The 24,316-nt window shown below is 41.3% G+C and overlaps 1 pseudogene; it reads right to left on the reverse strand.

Moving 5' to 3' along the window:
* Positions 1–21,597: 21,597 nt before the first annotated feature.
* Positions 21,598–21,950, reverse strand: LOC131492871 (small ribosomal subunit protein uS8-like; annotated as a pseudogene).
* Positions 21,951–24,316: the final 2,366 nt, after the last annotated feature.

Consider the following 24,316-nt stretch of genomic DNA (forward strand, 5'->3'; position numbering starts at 1 on the left):
AAACAGAAAAGGAATAGAGACAAATATTTAAAGTGTTGAAAGGAAAAAAAAATTAGAATTCTGTATTTAATGGAATTATCCTTCAAAAGTGAAGGAGAGACACACAAAACTAATATAATATTGTATGTCAATTATACTTTAGTAAAAAGAAGTAAAGAAGAAATAGAGGTTTTCTGGGACAAAAGTGAAGAAATTTTGTTACTAGTACGGCCACTTTGCAAGAAATGATAAAAGAAGTTCTTTAGGGAGAAGGAAAATGGTATAGATCAGCAACTCAGATCTACAAAAAGAAAGGAATAGATGAAGGTACAATAAAATCCATTAGTATTCTAAATTACTTGCACAGATGATTGTTCAAAATAAAAACTACAGCAATGCATTGGGTGATTATGGCTCCTGGAGAAAGGAAACGAATGACAGCAATGTTACAAAAGATGGGAGGGGAGATGGGGAACACTCATGGTATATGGTGCTTGTACTAACTATTAAGCCAAATGTTACTTTAATGTGGATTTAGATGAGTTGTAAATGTATACCGCAAATTTTAGAGTGGCCACTAACATTGTTTTTAGAGAAATATAATTGATCTGCTAAGAGAGGAGAGAACGGGAATCACATAAAATGCTCAAATAAAAACAGAAGACAAAGAGGAGAGGAAAAGATAAAAAAGAAATAAAAACAGTAAATAGAAAACAATTAGAAATGTAGCAGATATTAATCCAACTGTATCAGTAATCCCATTAAATGTGAATGGTCTAAATATAGGAATTAAAAGACAGACCATAGGGAACATCAATGAAACTACAAGCTGTTTTTTTTGAAAAAGTAAGCAAAGTAGACACACCTTTAGCTCCACTCACCAAGTAAAACGAGAGGACTCAAATAAATAAAATCAGAAATGAAAGAGGAGATGTTACAACCAGTGCCACAGAAATACAAAGAATCATAAGAGACTATGAACAACTAAATGACAGAAAATTGGACAGCTTCTAAGCTGGACAAATTCCTAGAAACATACAATTTACCAAGAGTGAATTATGAAGAAATAGAAAATCTGAACAGATCAATTACTAGTAAGGATTTGAAACAGTAAGTCAAAAACTACCAACAACCAAAAGTTCAGGACCACATATCTTCACTGGTGAATTCTATCAAACATTTAAAAAGAGTTAATACCGTTTTTTTCTCAAATTTTTTTCAAAAAGTAGAAGAGGAGGGAACACGTTCAAACTCATTTTACAAGGCAAAACCAGACAAGGACACCACAAAAAAAAAAAAAAAAAAAAGAAAAAGAAAAAGAAAAGAAAAGAAAAGAAAATCACAGGCCAGTATCCCTAATGAACATGGAAACAATTCCTTAATTATAACAAATATACCATGCTAAAGCAAGAGGTTAATAATAAGGGAGGGTGTGTATGGGGAGGTGTATATAGCAACACTCTGTACTATCTGTTCAATTTTTCTGTAAATCTAAAACTGCTCTAAAAAGCAGTCTATTTATTTTTTATTTTATTTTTTATTTAGTTATATTTTTTAAAAATTTTAATCCAAGTTAGTTAACATATAGTGTAATGATGATTTCAAGAATAGAATTTAGTGATTCATCACGTACATATACCACAAATGTCATATCCCAACAAGGGTCCTCCTTGATGCCCATCGCCCATTTGGCCCATCCCCCCCCCCCCCCCCCCCGCAACACGCCGCCAGCAACCCTCAGTTTGTTCTCTGTATTTAAGAGTCTCCTATGGTTTGTCTCCCTCTCTGTATTAATTTTTTTTGTTGTTGTTTAAGAAATGCATCCATATCAAAGAAATCTGAGAGATCTGAGACTCAGGGCTCAGAGAAGTTAAGGAGCTTAATGAAAGCCACGCTGGGAGCAATTGCTGTGAAAGTATATTACCCAGGTGGGAACTCAGGAGCCAAGGCACAAAACAGGAACCGGTTTCCTAATCTGGTGCAAATGCAGGACTTGAATAGGTGTATTCTGTTGTGGTATGAATGTGGGGTTCCAGAACTGTTTCTTAACAAGCCCTCTAGGTGATTGTGACATGTAGTAATGTTAGAGGACCACTGTCCGGGCGAATCAGGAATAGAGTGGAGGCAGGCTCTCTTTGAGAGCATGGAGGAGTGACTGGGGCTCTGAATGAAAGCTTGTCCACCCCAAGAGATCACTCTTGGATGGGATGTGAGAGTGGTTGAGACTGCCCGGGCCAGGGAGGATGCCCGCAGAATGTATACAGAAAATAGAATATGTGCCCTTCCATGCGCAAAAACTTGTCCATGGAATTTGGGAGGAAAACACTCGTTTCAATCCCATTTCTTTGCAGTGAGAGTAAGAAGGAAATACATAGTTTTCTTCATCTTCGTAATTTGATATTGAAGTGGAAACACTTTATGCTGTTAACAAACATTTATTGAGTATCTACTATATGCCAGGCATTATTTCAGCCCAGGGATACAGCTTGAACAGACTATACAGGTCTCTTGCAACCTTCATTCTCAAGGGGACAGACAGACAAATAATAAACAGATTTTGAAAAAACTCAGGTAATTATAGGCTTTTTACCTCTAATATAGCTGGTATTTTGCCTCTCTCCTGAAATGTGTGGTGCGAGGAACCTCACAGGAGACCCCTCCCTCAGTTCCTCCATGCTCCGTGTTTTATAGATCTAGGGTGAGCAGATGTCCAGCATTTCCTTCCATGCAGAGAAGAATTATGTGCTTGAGTTGTTGCTGAATTCATTCTCCGTGTGAAGAAGAATGTACATTTCATGTTGTTTTGAATATTGAATGACCAAAAGAAGGAAAAGAAAATAAACCATACAAAAATAACTGCATGACATTAATGCTAAGGATTTAAATTCACCAAAACAAGGAAATTCCAAATTAAGTCCAAACATTCAGGACCACACTGCCTTTTTAGCCACATTGATGTGAGCGTTACCGACCAGGATTCTTTCTTCACCTGGTGTTTTCTTGGCTTGTCATTTTGACACTCAGCAACTTAGTCACAACTCGGAGAGAAATGATCCCCATTCCCTCAGGTTGTCCTCTCTGTTTTCTTTGCTCGGGTTGGTATTTAGAAGAATTTTTATTAAGCAACTTCAAACAGAAGGGTTTGTTTGCTTCAACGTTGTTTGAAAGTTGATCTTCCTTATTAGAAGTTGTGGCATTGCAAAAGAAAGATCAGAATTGATTTCAATAATGTTTAAAAAATATCTCCACTCTAAATAAAAATCAAAGAAAGCCAAGGAGTAAACTCCGAAAGAAAGGAGGCTATTAGGGAAATTGTAGAGGGAGTATAAACCTCTGACTTTGCACGACTGTGTACTGGAATATATCGGGAATTGCCAGTCCAAGTCTGTGCCCTACTGGAGAGAAAGCAAGATATCTTCATCCCTATTATTATCAGAATTTTCTCCCCTGACTTGCTAAATCTACTCAAACTAGCTTTTCTAAAGCTCTAAATCAGTAGCTTTCAAAACGTGACTGCATTTAGAATCCCGTGGAGAACTTTTAAAAATCCCAATGCCCAGGCCACACACCAGACCAATTACATCAGAATTTCTGAGGATGGCATCTGGACATCGGCATTTTTAAAGCTCCCCAAGTGATATCAGTGGGCCACCAAGTTTGAGAACTAGTGCTCTGAGTAACTAGCTAGTAAGCCTCACACTTGGAGTGATTTGCCAAAACTGAAATAATTGCTATTTGTCAGAAAAGGATGAATGAATAGATGTAATTGATCTAGTTTCCTACCTTTTCATCGAAAGGAGAAAATGAAGGGGCACCTGGGTGGCTCAGTTGGTTGAGCATCCAACTTTGGTTCAGGTCATGATCTCAGTGTTCATGAGTTCAAGCCCCACATCAGGCTCTCTGCTGTCAGCGCAGAGCCTGCTTCAGATTCTCTGTTCTCCTCTCTCTCTGCCCCCTCCCCTGCTTGTATTCTCTCTCTCAAAAATAAATAAAGCATTAAAAAAAAAAAAGGAAAAAAAAGTTAAAGGAGGTTCTAGAGAGATTTGGCTCTATCAATTAAAAATAAACAAACTTGAATGCACTTAATAAATGTAAAGCAGAAAGTGAGCTAACTGGTTTTTCTTCTCAGTAAGAAGGGATGTCAGTCATACTAAATGGAAGAAATTCACAGGTAATGGAGATGAGGAATTAACATGTAACCCTATGACAGTATTTAGCAAGGCAAGAATGACAGGGCTTCCATTCAGGTATGTTTATTACCAGGTAGATGAGGCAAAGTGGGGAGTGGGGAAGGCACATTACTAATGGATGGCTCTGTGCTGGCTGGTAAGAACGGCAGAGTGAAGGTCCAGGAAAAGAAATTGCTGAGTTTTTCTAATTGAGGTGCGACTAGAAGTAAATGAGAGAATATTTGAATAAATAGTACTTTCCTAGTATTTAGTGGTGGACTACAGGGGCTATGTTATTATTAACGAGAATAAAAGGAAAAGGAAATGGTGGTGGTATTAGCACTTCAAATGTGTACAGTTGTTGATATTAACACTTGAAACAGGCAGGTATCGTTTACCAATTGGTAAACTGGGCATAGAGACAATTAGGGCCTTTTCTGGGGTGACGTGGCCAGTAGTAGGTAACCGAATCTGAGTTTAGTGGCATCCACAAAATAACTTGCTAAGCACTGATGTGGTGACAGCCCCAAGGATCACTTTGGAGTAAATGTGTTTTTGACTAATGAAAGTATTACTTTTGATATTGCCATCAAAACGTATTTACTGTTGATTCCCTCAAAGTGATATTCCTAATTTGTCGTTGGGGAAGATGATGAAGTGAGGAGAACTGAGTGATTTTTCTGGTCATTTTGGATAATCTCGATTTAAAACTCACAGATTTTCCAGATGTGGGATTATTTAATGAGAAAATTACAGGCATGATTGATGGTAACTTTTCTCTTCATTTTGTCTCTAGACCAAAATATTTCCAGATAGAAAAAATGATTTAAATGGAGTTTGAGGCAGGACTCCAGATGCTGCCTGGGTGACTAAACTACTTTTTTATCTGTCCCCCAGGTGAACACCTGACAGTGTGGCGAGAGAACCAAGATGGTTAAGAGTTAGACTGTCCTCTGCTAAAATTCTAGTGCTGACTTTTGCTGGCTGTGAGGCTACCTACCAGCAAGTTCTGACATCCTCTGGGCGTCAGGTTCTCTATCTGTAAAGTGAGAAACTTACAATCAGTTTTTGTTTTTGTTTTTGTCTTTAATTTGAGAAAGACAGGTGGGGGAGAGCAGCAGGGAGAGGGAAGAAGGGCTTGAGAGAGAGAGAGACAGAGACAGAGACAGAGAGAGAGAGAGAGAGAGAGAGACAGAGAGAGAGAGAGAGAGAGAGAGAGAGAGAGAATCTTAAGCAGACTCCATGTTCAGCAGCAGCCCCAATGTGGGACTCAGTCCCATGACCCAGGGATCATTACCTGAGCCAAAATCAAGAGTTGGACCCTCAACTGACTGAGCTACCCAGGCGCCCCCTTATGATCAGTTTTGTACACAGAATGCCCAGTATTAAGTCTGGCACGCTGGTTGAGTAGGTACTTAACCAATGTCAGAGTAGACACTCGACCGATGGTGTCCCTGTTGTTTTGTTGGATTGTTTATTCCTATTTAAAGAATCTCCCATCAAAGTATACTGCCAATAGATGTAATATTTCTGTACAACAGAGTTAAATAGATCCAGAGTTGGCCTGATGTCATGAATCAACAGAGACCTGGACATGTAAGGTATTTGTTGGGCATTTGTTGTAAATTTTATTTTGAGCTCTTTATCATAGAGGAGAGTGGTAACTTTATTAATTAATACCTATAGCTGGCCTGAAGTCAAAACCAACTCTCTGGGTGCTTTTAAGTATACATAAATTATCAGATGATGCTGTAAATAACCTCAATGGACTCAGTGAGAGTTTAGAAATGAAGTACTTCAAATGAGTGGAGAAAGGATGAACACCACCCAGTGACGACTCGATTTTTGTTGGGATTTACGCAGAGCTCAGAACTCCAGGTGGACTGGTTGAGCAGGAGAGCTTTTAGTCTAAACAGGAAGCATCCAAGCATCTTTGTCACAGCATTTAGCCTCATCTAAATGACATCAGAGGTGGAAATGTCTAGCAGAGGAGGGGCTGTACAGTGTTGAAGAGTATGGGACTTTTAGGTCAACAAACCAGGGCTCAGATTAGGCCCCTACTGTTCCTTCACCTTCTTACCTTGAGCAAGTGACTTCTATCTTCTGATTTTGTTTCTTCATCTGCAAAAATAATAGTATCTACCTCAAAAGACCATCATGAGGCTTAAACGCAGGGAAGTGCATAAAAGATCCGGCACGGTGGGTGGCACGTGATACGTATGAGCTATTATCACTGTTCTTATAATCATTATTCTATCAGATCCAGGGACTCTTTCCAGGGCAGAGGAAGTTGAAGGGAAAAGGAAATGTAAAAATTACTCAAAAAGAAGAAAAATGAATAACTGAGTGTATACTCAAATATACTCTAACTGATTGGCTTAGCATATGAATTTGACATAGGTTGTGATGTGGATGTGTATCTCTCTATATTCTGACCACACTCTCCATGTGAAACTGTTTTAACCTTATAAAATTATGTTAACTTTTATCATCACAGAAAGATCAAAGACCTGCCTCGTGACAATTTATAACCTCATAACTAAAGTGAACATACAACAGAGGATTGTTACCTCCATTATTTTTGGAATTTCGTTTTGTAATATACAAAAATAAACTTACGAGCTACTAGTTCTGTTCACGTGCACAGCACATCTCATAACACTGCAGACAAAGTCCAGTGTCATTGCTGGAGTCAGGTTGCATTGACTGAATTCACGTGCTGCCTCATGTGTCTGAGGGAGGGATCCCGTGGTCGGTAGCAAAGCAGGGCAAGAGGCCACGAGAGCTACCATGAAGGCCTCAAATTCCCAGGTGTATGGTTCCTGAGGGCTGCCTAAAAAAGTACCACACGCACGGTGGCTGAAAACAACAGAAGTTTGTTGTTTTACTGTTCTGGAGCTGGAAATATGAAATCAAGGTGTTGGCAGGGGCCATGCTCCCTCTGAAACCGAGGAATCCTCCCTTGCCTCTTCTTAGCTTCTGATAACTTGCCAGCAATCTTTGGCCTTCACGGCTTATTAAATACATCACTCCTGTCCTCTGCCTTCCCATGGTGTCCTACTTGTATCTCTTCATATTGTCTTCCCTCTGTGTGTGTCTCTCTCTGTGTCCAAATTTCCCCCCTTTTATAAGGATACCAGGCATACTGGATTAGGGCCCACCCATCATACTTCATTTTAACCTAATTAATTCTGTAAAGAATCTATTTCTGAATAAGGTCACCTTCTGACTTATTGGGGGGGGGGGAATCAGGGCTTCAATGTATCTTTTTAATGTTTTTTATAGAAGAACACATTTAATACCATAACACCAGGAATGTCCTCAATATGTCCTAAATATGTCCTCATATTTAGACTGGATGGATCTCTAAGGGTCTACATACCATTTTGGGAATTGAGAGAGGACAACAGGCATTGGAAAAATTTAAATGTCTCTCCAACCACAGGGCCATACATTTCAATTTCTTAAAAGTAAACCATGTCATGATATTGTGAATGGCACACTGCCATTGCAATTTTTATGTCAAAAATGTAAATTTGCAAAGGGCCAACATCTAGAATTCACTATCAATTTTGTGATCCTGTTGCAGCGTTTCTATTACATCGGGAGCCTCAACAAATGAGTGTGGCCACAGCCTGTGAGCGCAAGTCAAGTGTATCCTTACAACTTAACGTGATTTGAATCTCTTTTTCCAGGATTTATCCTGAGGAGGAGGCAGCTAACTTCCTTTAATGTTTGCTTTTCAATAAAGAAACATCCAAAGAAACACACAAAAATATGGCACACACATCGTTGTTAAGATCAATTTCAGGAAAAGGGAATGCATAATAGTTAATAAGGGTCCCAAGTTCTTATGCGTGTCAGGCACTGTGCTAAGTGCTTTCCTTACATTATGGAACCCTGCACTCGTTGTAAAGTTAGTGGAATAATTATGTGTAGTGGTGAAAAACTTATAACTTATAACTTTGTTGACTGTGTGACTTTGAGAATAAATATGGAAAGATTGCTTTTTTAAAAATTCTTGGTTACTTAAAAACTTAACATTCTGATTTTTTCCCCCTCTGCTGCTTTACTTGATTGCCTTGTATGATGTACTGTTTTCACTGAGTCTGTACTTCTCCTTCTCAGAGTGCAGAAACAGGACTGAAGAGGAAGTCAGTTTCTGCCTTCCTAACACCTGACATATGTTGAATAATGGCCAGTTGGCTGTATTTAAACAATGAATACATTATTCGTGCATTTTATTGAAGCAGATACATGTTTAAGCACTGTGTGAAAGTGTCCTTATGTATCCTACTTTTACATTTACTTTGAAACTTCCTAGTCCTTGAGGTATTTTTATGGTCAGGCACATATGCATGCAATGATTGTATGACCACCCTTGGATTATGTATTGCATCTAATGAAATTAGCTTTTTTGCTCACCCCTGGGCAACCTTTGGAAATAAGACAATAGTCTCAGTTGTTTATTTCCTGGAGAAATGTTAATGATTAACTTGAAAAAGGAAGAATTTCTTTTACCCCACTGCCTAATTTTTCATAATTCCGTACAATTGCTGTGTACCTTATCTTTGTTTAATATATCCCATGCAAGATATTAACTTGTATAACATTGGTGTACATGCATTTTTGGCTAGAGAGAAAGCACTACCGTACCTAAAGACTTTAGTTCTTTCCAGTTGGGGTGATTGTTTTTTTATATTAAGCCTTGTCCACAGCCAGAACATGTTGAATTCAGGCTTTGCTTTAATGGTTGTAAGATAAAGCATCAATCTGATTTATTTGGATACTAACTACCTTTTGCCTGAATCCACATAGCAACTAATGTTTTCCACATGTGCCCAGCAGATCTTTATTGGTGTACTCCAGCACGATGTGAAATCCTAAAGAAATATGTGTGACTGCAACTAGGCTAAGAGTTTGCAGTGTCTGGGGAGTGTTCTTCAGGATAGGCCTAGGTGGGCAACTCAATGTAAAACTTGGGAGACACCTACTGCCTTGTGGCAGATGAAGCATTTGGCTTTTAACCATGGCTGTCTGCAGGATAATTAGTGGCAGGTTAGGTCCTCTGTTGGACTAGGCCTTGGTCTCTGGGCTAACACAGGGGTCATCCCTAGCAGGTTGGGCTGAAGTTTGCTTGCTTGATGGCTTGATGTCTGAGTGTCCGGATTGGTACAAGAGTGCTAGAAGCATAGCACTGAGCATTGTATCTTTACTATCTCTTTCCATTTGCCTAATGGTACTATTAGGTAGATCCTAGTATTCTCTTCCATTTTATTATGAGGAAGATGAAGGGCAGAGAAGTTAAATGCCTTGGTCACAGCGATAGCAAATGATGGGGGAAAGATGTGGACCCTGACAGTTTGACTCTAGGTACCCATTTGTTTGGTGTCTGCTCTTTATAATTCCCGACGCAGGCTACATGATAGAATGGAAAGGGCATAGGCTTTATGAATAGAGAGTCCTTAGGTCAAATCCCAATTTTGTGCTTAATATGTAGATGTCTTGGAATCCATGATCTAGCCTCTCTGGGATTCAATTTCATCCTCTGTAAAATGGAGTTGCTGGGAGGATTAAATGAGATAATCCATATTAATTAATGCCCAGTCTGCCAACTAAATGTTCAAAAATGCCAGTTCATTTGCCTTCAAACTACTGACTTATATTCCTTCTGGCACCTTAAATAGATCTCCCAATGTGATCCTTACTTACCGTGCTGGAAATGGCACCACAGTCACACTGCTAAGCTACCATCACTCCAATAGACACTTCTCAATTTGGGGCCTTGGCCAAAGTTCCAGGAGTTTTGTTTCCCTTCAAGCAGAGGTAAATCCATCCAGACATCCTCCTTTTAAGCACCAAGGGCTGCATCTGTTTTAGACCAAAAATAATACCTTGTGATTGGAAATGTTTCAGTAACATCATTTGTGTGTTTTATTGAAGCAGAGGTTACAATTATTAGCGACACCAGGAATTTCAGACATTTAAACACAGTTTTGACTTCTCCAGAGCAAACCACATCCCTGTGCAATTATTAGTTTATCTAAATACCTTCCATCTGAACCCTAAACTGGAGCTGGCCTCTGTGGGAGTTGGTCCCTCTGAGGACACACTTTCCACTGCGTCAGTACAGGCAAAGCTGGAGCTCAGCTGGAGGTTGCAAGAAAGGTGACTTGGTTCTTCTAGCTAGTAATTTGCTCCCTGGCTTGGGTCACTTCCTAGTCACAGCGAATTTGGGTAGGTTATTCCAAATCCCTATTTGAAGCTGACCTTAAGAATTTAAAAGAATTAAAAACAAGGTTTTCCCTCCCTTGGAGTCCACTCCTTCTGTCACATGATCTCTCTGTAGCACCCATTTCAGCCAGCCACTCATAACCCAACCTCTGTGCAAGAGAAAGAATTCAAAAACCAGCCTATCCTTCAAAGCCTCAGCATCTTACTTCCAGCTGTAGTGTAAACATTCTTGTTGTTATATTTTTTGCTTATTTCATTTTAACAATAGTATTTAACTAGAAAACAACCATAGTGCCTTCTAAATTTGAGGTAAGTAATCAGAATGGGTGGCCATATTGTGTTAGTAGAGAAGAGGAATTAGGTTTCTTTTGAAAATGACATGATTACCACTTGACGTATGATGTAGGGATTATGATCTCCACCTACAGATGAGGAACGAAGGCTCACAGTAAGACATGTGTACATGATCACACATAGGCAGTGGGGCCAGGATTTGAACCATGTCCATGCCATCCAAAGCCTATAGTTTTTCACCCACTTCCTGCTGCTTAAGTTTGGGAGAAGCAAGGAGACAAGGTCTGCAACTCAACCATGGACCCTAAGCACATGTCACAGAGTCACAGACTCTGACTGGCCACTATTTATTGTTGTTGTTGTTTTAAATCTGTCTATTCTCACTCAAAAGTGAAACACTTAGTTGGGTCAGTTTTCAAGTTTCTAAAACACTGACATTCAACAGGAAGTTGTTGAGCATGCCTGGTAGTGCACTGGGAATGTGGGAGACATTCTCAGGAACCAAGTCAAAGATGAGGAGCTACTGAAGATGTTTTAGCTGGAGCATCATGGGAACCTACTTAAGGGTTGGGAAGATGGTCGGCAGCAGTATGAAGATGGATTAGGAGGACTGAAGATGAGACACTTCAGAGGGCATTTTTCTGACCCAGGCATGAAATCGTGAGAGTCTGACCAATACTTTCTCACACCAAAATTAAAGAACAATGGAGGCCTTCTGTGGGTCGTTGTACCTGGTGGGGTTTCTTAGCAAGCAGTCCCAATATTGGCCATGTTTCTCTCTTCAGCTACCTCTCATATTCCAGAACCTTGGGGGAGGGGACAGTTCCATTCTGGAGTGCTGCCTTTCCTTTACAAGGCCTAACTCATTTGGTGCTGAAGGCAGAAGTGGCATGTTGGATTACAGGGAAATGCTTCAGCAAGAGCCTTACCTGGTAGATGGATGGATGGATGGATGGATGGATGAAACAACCCTACCCACTGAGAAACTGGGTAGTTTGTGTGGCTGGAGCAGAGGAAGCAAAGGAAGAGTCTTGGTGAGAGGTAAGACAGTGTCTAGATCACAAAAGCTCTTCTAGGCCATATGTAACAGAGGCTCAACCATACACCATCAGGCAATGCAGAGCCATAAAGAGGTTTTAAGCCAACCTGGGTGAAAAGGTGGAGTAATGTGTGCATTTTCATTTTGTAAAAATCACTCAGACAAAACTGGAGGCAGGGCGACCAGTGAGAGACTATTGCAGTAATCTCAGAAAGGATAGTGAAAGCCTGAACTAAGGTAGTATTTGAAGTAAAGGGGAGGGGAGGATGGAAAAGAGAGATGTTAAGGCCATAGAATCCATTGGCCTTGGTGACTGATTGGATGTGGTGTGGGAAGTGGAATCTAAGAGGGATCCTAGGTGTCTCCAGAGTTCTAGATTGGGTGATATTGAGCTTCCCTGAGATGTGGGACAGGGAAGGAGGACTTGATGTGGGAGGATAGTCAGGAACTCAGTCTGGGGCTGTTGCATTTGAGGGTCTGTGGGACCCCCACCCCCCACCCCCGAGTGGAGCTTGAGGCCTAGGAGGCAGATACATGGAAGGGGCTCAATCTCACAAGGAAACCTCAGGGCAGAAATCCTCTGAGCACAGGTGTCAGTGGAAGAAAGAAGAATGAGACTGGAAGGAAGAGAGTGAGGAAAAAGAACCAGGGCATTAGCAGCTGGTTTTAGAAGAAAGGATGTAAAGACTCACCTGCTTTTCTTCTCAAAGGCACTCCATTGTGAGGTGGGATATGTATAATGAACCTTATTTTCAAACAGCAGAGAATTATGTCCAACTCTCAGGTGACTGATTCATTCATTCTTTATTATTCCAGTTTTTTTTTTAATTTTAAATGTTCAACCAAAATGTATCAAACCTAATTTAAAATTTAAAAAATCTTTATTACTCTCATCACTCAACTGTACTCAACTTCTTCTATCACAACCCCAGCAAAATATTTGAAAAGCCATGTGCTTTACTCCAGATGTCATTCATTCATTCATGCATTCTCTTTTGCATTTTGATTGTCAACTTTTCCTCCTAAATGTTCATTGAGCACCTCTTATACGTCGAGTACTGCTCAGGCCCTCAAGGTATAGTGGTACATGATGGACAAGGCCCCTAATCTTGTGGAGTTTGCATGGTGGTGGAGAGAGATAATAAAAAAATATGGAAGCAAGAAAATTTCAGCATGTCCACTGAGATATTGCCATATACCTACATTATCTCATGAATTTAATTAAAAGGAAAAGACTTGGTAGAATTTTGACATGTGTGCAAGTAGTAATGGATTTCTGGGCCCTTTTAAATTTTTTTTTTCCAACGTTTTTTATTTATTTTTGGGACAGAGAGAGACAGAGCATGAACGGGGGAGGGGCAGAGAGAGAGAGGGAGACACAGAATCGGAAACAGGCTCCAGGCTCCAGGCTCCGAGCCATCAGCCCAGAGCCTGACGCGGGGCTCGAACTCACGGACCGCGAGATCGTGACCTGGCTGAAGCCGGACGCTTAACCGACTGCGCCACCCAGGCGCCCCTCTGGGCCCTTTTAAAGTATGTTTCAGTTGGTAAAATTTCTGGAATCTGGTGACCTTCCAGGTGAACACTTAGGTGCCTTTGATTTGTTGTTGCTGTTGTTGTTGTTGTTGTTGTTGCTGTTGTTATGGTTTCTGAACAGACTCCCTCCACCTCCTCTCCTAATAGCTGTCTGCCTCTGGTTCAGGTGAAGGAGGAAACAAGGTATGACATTGTAAGAGTGCTCAGACTCTCCCTCCATGGGCCCGAATGAGGCTCCTGGGCATGTGACTGTAATCCACTTGGGTGTGACTGTGCTGTTGCTCCCCAGGAATGCCCTTCTTGGAGCAGTGGGAGCTCTGAATGTGGAATGGACTTGCCTTGTTCCCCCAGCTATATTTAAGCAATCTCTTCCTTAGTGACACCCACATGTAGTCCTGTGAAAACAAAGTTCTTCAAATTACAGAATCAGGTGATCATACATTGAGGCAGTTGGGCCAGTCAAAACTGCACTTGATGAATGAATAATTCGAGAGCTTCTTTATAAAAGTGACGGGTTTTTAAATGGCCACCATATGGGGGCAGGCAGGTGGCTGGCAAAGGTTTCTGTCCTGCTTTTGCTAGACAGGCTGCCCTCCAGCATGCTGTCAATGAAGGGCACTGATACAAAGTGATTCCTGAAGCCTCGTGCCAGGCTGTGTCTTGACAGAGGACACTCCTGCCTGAGCAGGCGGCAGGTGCTGGACCCGGCTAAGCCCTGAGCTCGCCCGCAGTTATGCTGTCAGCCTCTTTCAGCTCTAATGCTTCGTGACAACTGCCTACCTGGACTATGATAATGGCAGAAAACCTCTGCAAAATTGATGGGGAATTTCACACAGAAGAGTGGCTTCTCGTGTTATGTGAGGCAGAACACTCTGGTTCTCTTTGCCAGTGGGAGACAGAAGGTTAGGGTCAAGACCTGGGCAATGGTGTAGCTTTGAAAATCCAAATTTGCGGTTGACTCAACCTCCTCCCTGGCTCTGCGTGTCACATGCATTTGTTTTCTCTCGAATGCATGAGCCTCAGCTGTTCTCGAAAAAATGTTACCAAAAGATTATCCTTGAACTGGATTCCTCATGACATTAAGTAACATAGAAGGCTGACAGTAAATGTAAGGAGTCAATGCTTCCACTCTGGATCAAGGAGGATCAAATCCCGCATTGTCCTCGATTGTCTGGATTAAGCTGAATGTTTTGCGTGAATTATACAGCTGATTGAAGCTTATTCAGCGGTTCGTAGTCAGCCATTTATGCCTTGCAACTTAACACCCTTCTTCTGCACAGATTAAAAACACATTTTTATCTCAAAACTCTGCTGTCAGTTGGCTCATCGAATTTATTAAAACTAAAGTAATGGACTTCATTGTTTTCTTTCCTAGCCTGTAGGAGTGGGAAAGATACAGCTAACCTGAGAGACCTCGGAGAGCTGAGTGGTAATCAGAGAAGTAAAATAGACCCTACTTATTGGAAAATCAAATGACATAATGCACGTAAAGTGGGCATCGAGGTGCCTCTGTGAATGTTAGTGCTCGTTATTCATTATAATAAAAAATTTTAATTGTGCTAGGATTTGGGGCATTTCTGTCATTGTTCAGATGCTGATAATTAATCCCTCTTCCTCTCATCTTTGTGCCTATAGAGGTAGGAAAGGGGCAGCGGGCTGGTCGCCTTGTATCCGCATGTCTGTTAGAGTGTTAGCAACCGTGTGAATGTGTGGGGCATGCTTACAGACAGGTGCCCTGGAAAATATACCTCCGCTGTGTCTCGAGAGTATACCAACCTTTAAAACACGTGAGACTTCAGGCTATTTCTGATATTAGATAATTGATAGAAAGACTGTGTGATTCTGCCATAAAGTTGAAAACGGACTCCAATGAAAACATATGCCCGAATAAACATTTTAAACTGATACTTTCCACTTCTTTCCTCACCCTTCCTCTCGTCGGAAACTCTTGGCGTTCCAGAACTGTCGGTGTCACAGCCTGTGTCACGTCTATCAGAGCATCATTTTCAAATAGGCAATGGTGAACCTGTTTTGATGGCAAAGATCATTTTAAAGGATTAAAAAAAATTCCATGACATCCCGGATATCAAAATTTGCTATGGTGTTCACAGCTTTAACTACCGATCTTATACTTATTTTATCTTATTCTACTTTATATTATTTAACACTTTTGTCGCATTTACTCTATAGCAGGTACTATGCTAAACACTTTCCAAGTGAGTCAATGCTCATTTAATCTTCACAAACCTTTGCGAGGTGAGTACTATTATTAACTCCCTCTTACAGATGATAAAACTGAGGCGAAGAGAGAAAGAAACACACCCTAAGTCTGTGTTCTTAATCACCGCACCGCGTCTGTAGTCAGTGTTTCAGGACAGCCACACTGTATTTCAAAGAGTACATCAAGCTTTGAGGCTAATTTTTCCCATATGAATTTGGGTGTCTTGCAGGATATCTTACTAAACTTCAGAGGAGTTTTAATTTTGTAGTTTTCTCTTAAAAATTGGGCATTGCTCCTCACTGATTGTTTTAGCTTTGAGCATTTCAACTTTTTTGAGTGTAAAAAAAGCTTTCTTTAATAGTGAAAGCTTTGTCATAGTCCTCACGGACCCTCATCCCTTGAGATAATTTTGAAAGAAAAAAGAGGAAATGGCAGCCTTACACTACCCATGACCACAGTCTTACCCCTGGGACCCCCACACGATATACTCAGCTTGAAAAGAAACTCAGCCGCTCTAGATTTGGGATCCTTAAGAAGGTCAGGACCTGGGGCCGAGGGGGTTGCAGGTGCAGGGCACTAATGTTTCCAGTGCCATGGGTGGCGGGGAACCTTGCTGCCGGGCCCTGGGAGGAGAAGGCAGACCCAGTGGCTGCTGCAGGAGGCCCCTGCTGTCAGCACAGAGGCCCTTGCCGCCTGCTGGCACTTCCACGGAGAGGCCTCCTGGAGGAGAAACTCCACCCTTATTTCCCACAGTCCGCCAGTCTCGCCCTACCCTGGCTCCAGAAGCCTGAGCCGCTTGCTACTTGCGGACCTACTCCATGACATGAGCTGGCAGAGCAGGCAAAGGGGTCTCACTGGAAGATGAGATACTGAGCTGCCATGCATGGGTGAAGATTTTAAGAAAGAAGAGAGCTGAAACAACAACAACAAACAAAAAAGAAGGAGGATTGCTTTAGCAATGCTTTGGGAAATGCTCTAGAACCAGACAGCAGAACCAGAATTTTCAAATCGGAACAGTTCGCCAGTGAAAGGGAGAAAGAACCCATCCCACTGAAACAAAATGAGTGATCTGTAAGCTCACATGGAAGAACAATTTCGAGCAAATAGCAAAGAAACAAAGTGGAAGAAATAAAACTCATGAGTGAGAAGGTGGGATAAAAAATAAGAAAGACAAATCCAGGAGCTCTAATAACCCTTCCTGAAGGAGAAAAAGTACGAAATGGAAAAGAAGCAGTTACGGGAGTGAGTGCACGGACACACCCGTGCGTGTGTGCATGCCCACGTGTATGTGTGTGAGTCCTTGCGCTGAACAAACACTTGAGTTTTCAGATTGAAATGGGTCATCAAGTCTCAAGAAGAATTAATATTAAAAATGCTCTCAAGGAAGCATGTAATTTCCCCCTACTTCCTCTGTATTATGATCTACTTTAGATGAGTACACCGATAGAGGAGGGTTTTTTGTTTGTTTGTTCGCAAAGAAAAAATCCAGTTAGTTCCAGTGTAAAGCACTTTTTCGCAAGGTGGGAATAATGACAATGACCAGAACAGATTCAATTCCTGCCTCAGAGCTTACAGTCCAGTGGGCTATACCAATAAGTATTAAAATGGTATGTTATATACCCATGATAGTAGAAACCTGGGGAGCTGTGAGCACACAGGTGAGGACCACCTAACTCAGATTGGAGTGCTGTCTGCCCTGAGACCTGAGGAGGAACACAAGTTAGCCAGAAGAGGAGAAAGTGTTCCAGGAGAGGTGAGGGAGAGTGTGTTGCAAGAATTGGAAGAGATCTCGGTGGCAAGATTCAGGGAAAGGAGTTGGGGGCCGGGGAGGCAGAGACAGAAGAAGGAGAGAGTTAAACTGGTGCCAGATCAAGTATCAAGCGCTTTCTATGTTTTGGGCACCATTCTGGGTATTTAATCCTCATGATGGTCATATGATGTAGGTGCATCCCCATTTCTCAGATGAGGAAATTGAAGCAAGGAGAGGTTAACTAACTTGATCAAGTTTACCCAGCCAGTTAAATGGCGGAGCCAGGCAGTCTGGCTCGAGAGCCCACACCCTAAGAATGTTGACAAAGGAAGGATTTTATTTTTCAGTACTGGTTGACCTTAGGAACCGTATCTAGTGGTTTCAGACATAAGAAGATAGTCTTTGCTAAACCACCCTTGCACAGCCCCACTGCAGTAGCTGACACATAGGCCTGCCTGTCGCATCTGTGGACTTATCTGAGTGCTCTTAAACCATGGGTAAATGATCCCCAGGCTGTCTTTAAGATAATTAGAAACAAATGGAAAATAGTTCTCCTATATTATCAACAGCATATCAGCAAAACTTGTGTCTTAAAATGTGCATTCAATTTCTAATATTAAAAAACATAGTTAAAGCCATATGTTGGGTATTATCACGCATCTTTGTGAAATTAGTAGGAGACCCATTTGAATAACCATTTTGTTTAGATCAAACTTACTGGAGGATTTTTTTTTTAAGTCTTTCCTCCCTTTTCCTCTGACCCCTCTGCAAAGCTAAATATGAAAGAAAAACTCTGTGTGTATGTGAATGTGTGCATGCGTGTGCGTATGTGTGTCCGCATATGTGGGTGCCTGCAGTAGGGATAGAGCATCAAAAAACAAAGCCATAGGTATGGGAGATTGTAGTTTGGAGAGATGGTTGAAAGGTGGGGAAGCCAGAAACTGTTCAAGAAGAATATAGGTTGTTGGTAATTAACACATCGTGGACCCAAAAGAGCTCTTCCTTTTCTTTTATTTTCTTTTTCTTTCTTTAGCCTGGAACTTTGGTGGAGGGGAGTGCTGGTCTGTTTTGTCTAATCTTCTAGTTATTCCCCTAAAAGCCTAATGACCATATCATGTAGCTCTAGGAGAAAGCCTTTTAAAATCTCTGCCCAATCAATGCTTGGGAAACTTTAATCATTGTTGTTTTGCTAATTTCCCCATTTAAGGTCATCATACGTAAGTAAACACTGGGTAGACTGGATTTTCTGAAATGAGCAGTCCCTTGAAAGATACGCCTTCAATATTACCTTCTATTTCTAAGGAATGAGAATCATGAAAGGAGTTACACTGATATATTTGGGAATACAAAATGTTAAACAACTGTTTCATACCAACCAGTGAGACATCTAAATGTTGTGCAGACATGAATTCATAGTGGGCCCTAATGAATGCTGGGAAGAAAATCCATCAATATCACCAACCAGAATGTTAGAAGGCAAGAGTACTGTGGATTCCTGCAAATTAAAACAAAACAAAACAATACATTTTGTAACAAATTAGTTGGTGTTCCATAGAAGACACAAGCAAAGAAGTAGATGACTTAAAAAAAAATTAAAGGATGAAAGCATATTTCTGATCACGGAAACTGAAGAGGGCCTTGTAAAACACAGAGTTTAGCCAAGGTAAGAAAAACAAAACTCAGGAGTAAACATGAAATCAGTTGATTTAGTCTGCCTTAAGTAAAATTGAACAACAACAGAATCTCTTGATTGTAGGAGCTGAATCAGCAAATAGAAGAAAAATCTCCCAAAGAATCAACCCTATATTTACAACCCACTTGAGGTTTTTCACTCTGACAGACTAGTCACTAAGTATAGACGGTCCTCCCACTCTTGGTTTGTACAACTTTAAATTTGTCTCTTTCTTTGGTCTGGGCCCCAGGATATATTCTAAGGTCAGACTGTGTCACCTTGTGCTTTTTAATTGATGCTTCATCTATAACAAAGAGGCTAACATTTTCCATGAGAAGTTTTCTCACGCAGAAATGTAGTGGAAACTCACCTAACTCTCATTGCCTAATAGGGGCAAACATAAAGAAGGCCGGTGGGACTAAAAGCCATTGAGTTTGATAAATATGTATGGGAGATCTACTTACATACAATATTTGGTTAGATGTGGCAAGATAAGCAAACCTATCCCTTACCTTCGTGGCTGTGTACATACTAGTGGGAAGCTAAGACAGGTGAATATCCCAGTGTGAGACAAGAAGGGCTAGAAAAGAAACAGAGCTAATTTTTTTTTTAAACCTAAGTATTGTTTGTGTTCAAAGCAGGAAGCAACAGCATTCCAGATGAGGCAGTTGGGGAGGGTGGCATTTTCCTTAGACTCTAGGAAAGGGAGAAGATTTTGAGAGGCAGGCAGTCTCAGAGGAGAAGAGCATGGGTAATGACTCCCATGGAGAAGGAAGCTGTTGGTAGTGCACCGTGATGGGGCCAGCCGTGGGGAGGGGGAGCACAGTGATGGTCTGGCAGGGAGGGGAAGCAGGATGCAGTGATGGGGCTGGAGAGGGTTGTGGGGAGGGGGAAGGGACCAGTGATGGGATGGTGAGGAGGAAACAGGGGTGGGGCACAGTGACTGGGCCAGAAGGAGTTGGGGGGCACAGTGATGGGGCAGGCAGGGCGAGGGAGCTAGAGCCAGTTGGTGGGTTGGAGCTGTTGGTTCACAGCCTGAAATGCCTTGCAGAAGTAGTTGTAGTAGACATTCAAGAGCTAGCTATAGAGAAGATAGAGCTAGAATGACTCTCTACCTTGGCTCAGAGAATACAGCTATGTCAAAGAGGCACAATATTAATAGCCAAAATGTGACTTAAACTGAATACCAAACTCTGCTTGTCCTCCAAAGTAAATAAAAAGGAACTGATTCTTAATCACAGCCACCTCTCTCCCACCTTGGGTTTCCTTCTCCTCAAAGTCCTCATCTTTAAGCTTTTAGCACTTCCTATGATTCACCCCTATGCCAACTGTTTGGATTTTATTATCTTTCCTTCATTCTCTGTAGGCCTAGCTCTTTCCAAGCAGGCTGTTATCTCTCTCCCAAGTCTCTTTCCTCTGGCCCCTCTGGCTTGTCAATCTTTGCTCATTTTAGGGTGGAAATTTAATCTAGTGGTAGGTCTTTTATGTTCTCAAGTCCAAAGGGCATGAATGAGACCCTGAGATAGTGACAATGGAGAGAAAGGGACAGATCGAAGAGACCTTTAATGGCAGAACAAAAAATAGGATTTGGCAGCAGATAAGGTGAAGAGAAGCAGTCAAAAGCAGCATAAGGTTTCAGGTGAATGTTGAGTAGTTGCAGATGGACAGAGAACTCTGGGAGAGGAACTTTTGAGGGAAGATGACGATCATAGGCTCTGTGGTTGGCATATTAAACCTGAGATTGGTTTAGAAGAATATTAAAAATGATAGAATTTCAAGGATTGTAAGCATTTGTCTAGTAAATGCTCAGATAGAAGTTTAATAGGTAAATTTTCACAAAGAGTCTGGGCATTTGGGTGGGCATGATTTTTATTTTATTTATTTTTTGAGAGAGAGAGAGCATGAGCAAACAGGGGAGGGGCAGAGGCAGAGGGAGAGAGAGAATCTCAAGCAGGCTCCATGCCCAGCATGGAGCCCGTCATGGAGCCTGTCATGGGGCTCGATTTCATGATCATGTGATCACAACCTGAGCCAAAATCAGGGGTCTGATGCTTAACAAACTGGGCCACGTAGGCGCCCGTAGGTGGGCAAGATTTTAACATGTGTTGTTATGAGTAAAGATACTATGAAATAGCTGTCTGTGATATTTCAGCTTTATCCTACAGGCAATGAGAAGTCACTGTAAGTGTTTGAACTAAGAAGTAACTTGAAGACAATTTTTTTTTCATATGAGATAAAAAAGACCATTTGGAAGGAGGATAGATTGGAGTAAGGGAGAAATGCAAGGAGATTTTTGCAGTAATAAAAGGGTGAGGTAATGGTTTATGAATAAAAGGGGTTATGAAACTATGTTGGCAACTGTGGAGTGGAAAGGAAGAAACAAATAGAGATGTTTAAAGGAGGGAATATGTCAGTTAAGAGTGTGGTTCAGGGCTCCAGAAGATCTGGTTCAAGTTTTGCTTCTCAGATGCTTCTTCTTCACTGCGTGACCTTGGGCAAATATATGTTATTCAGTGCCTCTATAAGCCTCAGTTTCCTTACCTATACAATGAATATGAATAGTGCACCATCACATTAAATGGTTATAAGGATTAAAGAAAAAAAGTCACATAAAGTTCTTAGCACAATGTTATAAAACTAGTTAAGAATGCATTTTCTTTTTTGCCCATTAACGCATTGTATTTGCACATATGTATTATATCTCTAGAAAAAGAATCCCAATGTTTTTCCTCCTGTGTGTTTTTGTCTTACTTTTCCACAGTCTGTGATGCCAGCTGAGGGTGTCAGTACAATGAAACCAAACTGGCAGGACAGGAGCAGATTATTCTGCCATTTTTCTAGATCTTCGACTTGTTCATCCAATCTAGGACTGATCACTCCACATTTGTTTAACCTGGCTGTGAGGCTCACAACAATATTCCCAGCTTTGTGATCATCAATCACCATACTTCATCATCATAGTTAGAAACCGGACAATGGCCTAATAAGAAAGTGACATTACCTCTCTTTTCAGCATTGTTAATGCTCTTGAGAACATCTGCTAGGACATTCATGTGCACCACTATTGTGGCATGGAAAGATGGCAGAGAGAGCAAAGAATGCATGTTATTACTAAAAGTACAGTCCTTAGCAACAGCAGTGATTGTGAAGAGTGGAAGAATCAACGGGACCAGATGCCTAATTGAGTATGAGTAAAAGGAAAGGGGTCACTGATGACAGGTTTTGAACTTGGGTTACTGCAAGTGAGACCACAGAAGCCGGGAAGTCGAGAGGGGAAGCTGAAAATGACCAGGAGGCTGGTTTTTGCCATGTGGAATGGAGGAGGTGGCCCTGCCCTCTGGCACCAAGGAGGAGACAGCCCCACCTCCTGAGCCTGCCCTCTGGGCCTCTGAACTGCCTTTGGGACATTCTTCCCTGTCTTGAACATGAACACATGTTCATTGTGGGATAGGTCTGTCACCCCATTTCCTGCCAGTAGAATCCCAGAAGTCTGACAGCCTTCTTTCATTTTGTCCTGACTTTGTCCCCTTCAGACCAGATTGGCACTATTTCTACTGAGATGGGTGTTTAGATCCACAAGTCACATGCCTAATCTCTGTGGCAAATGGTTATCCAGTGGCACTCTTGGAGCTGTCTCCAGAGCATGCTGTCATGTTTTTACAACATGGATCGGCTGAGTATTTTCCAAATCTTCGAGTTCTGGTTCCTTTTTGCTTCTTCAATTTATCTCTCTCCTCTTGCATCTTCCTATAAGCAGCAAGGAGACACCAAGCTGTGCCTTCAACACTTTGCTTAGAAATCTCTTCAACTAAATATCCAAGTTCATCACTTTTAAGTTGTACTTTCCATTCCAGGGATCACAATCCAGCCAAGTGCTCTGCCACTTTCTAGCAAGGACCGACTTTCCTCTAGTTTCTAATACCATGCTCCACGTTTCCACAGTGAGCATTCATCTTTCTTTCTTTCTTCTTTTTTTTTTAATGTTTATTTATGTTTGAAAGAGAGAGAGAGAGCGAGAACGCACAAGCCAGGGAAGGGCAGAGAGAGAGAGAGAGAGAGACAGAGAATCCAAAGCAGTCTCCAGGCTCTGGGTTGTCAGCACAGAGCCCGATGCAGGGCTCAAACTCACGAACTGTGAGATCATGTCCTGAGCTGAAGTTGGACTCTTAACCGGTTGAACCACCCAGGTGCCCCAAGCATTCATGTTTCTAGCAACATTCTTTTCAAGGCCATTAAGGCATTTTTGTCTTCTGCACCTAAAAACTTTTTCAGCTTCTACTTATTATCCTGTTCCAAAGTACTTCCATGCTTCTAGCTGTTTGTTACAGCAGCACCCCACTGCCCAATACTACAATCTATCTTCATTTGTTGGGACTGCCATAACAAAGTCCCACAAACAGCATGGCTTAAACAACACAAATTTATTGTGTCACAGTTCTGAGGTTGAGAAATGCAGGGTTGGCTCCTTCAGGGCTGTAAGGAAAGGGGTTGCTCCAAGCCTTTCTCTGTGGCCATAGGTCATCATGTTCTCTCTGTGAAGAACCATATTCTCTCTCTTCCCGTGGTATCTTCTCTATGTGACACCTCTCCTTGCATCCAAATTTCTCCTTTTTATATGGGCACCCATCAAATTGGATTAGGACCCACTCTAATGACATCATCTTAACTTCATTCATTCTGTTAAAACCCTATCTCCAAATAAGGTCTTATTCTGAGGTACTGGGGGTTAGGACTCCATCATCTTCTTTTGAGGGACACAATTCAACCCATAACAGTTAAATTGTGAGGGTTGATCAAGGGGTTTATAACCAAATTATGCACTTGCGGATTTTCTAAATTAGTCTTGTGCTTTCAGAGGATTACGGTTTTTGACATTTCTTATCTGTTTTGATGAGAGTCTCCAACTCTAGGAGAAAGCAGGCAAAGAGATAACATTATGCCTTTTGTTGATGATAGTAGCTTCACAGGGAGGGTGAGGAGAGGAGAGCAACAAAATGGTAAAACTGATTCATTTTCCAGCTTTGCCATATATGGGTCTTCTGGCTCCTAACAAAATGAACTTCCCGTGATGAACTGATTTTCCATTTTAGTGTTTTCTCTGCCAGAGTAGAAGCCCCTTCTGCATGAAGCTCTTAAGGACATATAGAATTTATATCTCTTAATAGAATTTAATCACAAGGCTGTCTGGGGATTTGCTACAGATTCTTTCATGTGCAAAAGTCATCATTTTTAATGGCTATTTTAGAGTTTATGTTGGAGACAACTTTATGGAAACGGCAAAATATGCTCTGTACGGTAGAACAGCAACTGAGTGCTATATGATTTTAAAGAAGATTCTAATCTATTAGAAAACTCCTGAAATCCAGTGTGTTTGTGCTCTCGTAATGATAGCAGAAATATTAACTTATGAGGCATTTTCCCC

The sequence above is a fragment of the Neofelis nebulosa genome, chromosome 2, assembly GCF_028018385.1.
Source record: "Neofelis nebulosa isolate mNeoNeb1 chromosome 2, mNeoNeb1.pri, whole genome shotgun sequence".
Classification (NCBI taxonomy): Eukaryota; Metazoa; Chordata; class Mammalia; order Carnivora; family Felidae; genus Neofelis; species Neofelis nebulosa.